Raw genomic sequence first — 1,060 nt, forward strand, 5'->3', positions numbered from 1 at the left:
GAAGGCCACCTGGCCGCTGAAGCCTCCTCGGGGGGCTCCTGACACAATCGTCAGCTCCCCCTTCCTGATTAGAGACATTCCAGAGTCTACAGAGAATCCTGAAAAGTGAAATGGTTTTAGGGATTGATTTAAAACAAAATGTAGGCAAAAATGGATTTAAGGCCAACCCAGGTAGCTGTTTGGTTGAAGAGGAATGCGCTCATGATCAAAGCGATCTGTAAATCCAGTTTCTCGAGAATTTTCATTTGTATAGTCCAAGTTATCCAGAACTTCCATACGCACAATTCCTGTAAGAAACATTTGACCAAAAGGACAATTAAAACAGAATATAACATTTTAGAACACAGAACATACAGTATACATTTAAATTAACTTTTGACCAAACACATTAATATTAATTTGAAAGGGTCAAAATTAGCATAGTATATTTTGGTATTTTTTTCTACCTTTCCATTCATAAGCTCCTGGAGCTCCAAAAAGTACAGAAGTATTATCCTTGGCAAACGATGCTCCGTGTCCCTGTTGGCAGTATGCAAACCACTCGTGGTTGTTCCGCCGATTGGCCAAGTGTCCATTATCACAAACCACCCTCCGCCATGATCTCTCCTCGCTCCCGACCTGCAGCTGGTCTCCTAGCAGGTAACACTGACCCGTCAACAAGTTAGGGCTGTAAGGTCTCGGGTGCTGATATCGATGAGCGCATGCCTACAAGTGGAAGACATACTGTATTTACACCAGAGGTGGGGACTCGAGTCACATGACTTGGACTCGAGTCAGACTCGAGTCATGAATTTGACGACTTTAGACTCGACTTGGACTTTCCTACCTCTGACTCGTGACTTGACTCGGACTTTGATATACATAACTTGTGACTTGACTCGGACTTTAGCCCTCTGACTCGGAAAGACTTGCTATTTTTCCCCTAAATCCACGGATTATAAAGTATATTATAAAGTATATCGAGAAAAAGCCGCGCGCCATGGTCCTCTGTCTGTGTATGTGTACATTCGTGTGTCGGCCCAACATCCAATCAAATTAGAGCCACTTTTGATTGATGTGA

General features: G+C 43.2%; 1 long non-coding RNA gene across 1 annotated transcript; it reads right to left on the reverse strand.

Annotated features, from left to right (window-relative positions):
- Positions 1-3: 3 nt before the first annotated feature.
- LOC118598459 lies at positions 4-1,053 on the reverse strand. The gene is made up of 3 exons (XR_004947533.1): positions 447-1,053; positions 168-287; positions 4-98 (listed from the first exon to the last, which is right to left on the reverse strand). It is a non-coding gene; the product is annotated as an uncharacterized LOC118598459 (long non-coding RNA).
- Between the last annotated feature and the right edge of the window lie 7 nt (positions 1,054-1,060).

Source organism: Oryzias melastigma, unplaced genomic scaffold (assembly GCF_002922805.2).
Source record: "Oryzias melastigma strain HK-1 unplaced genomic scaffold, ASM292280v2 sc00692, whole genome shotgun sequence".
In the NCBI taxonomy this organism is placed as follows: Eukaryota; Metazoa; Chordata; class Actinopteri; order Beloniformes; family Adrianichthyidae; genus Oryzias; species Oryzias melastigma.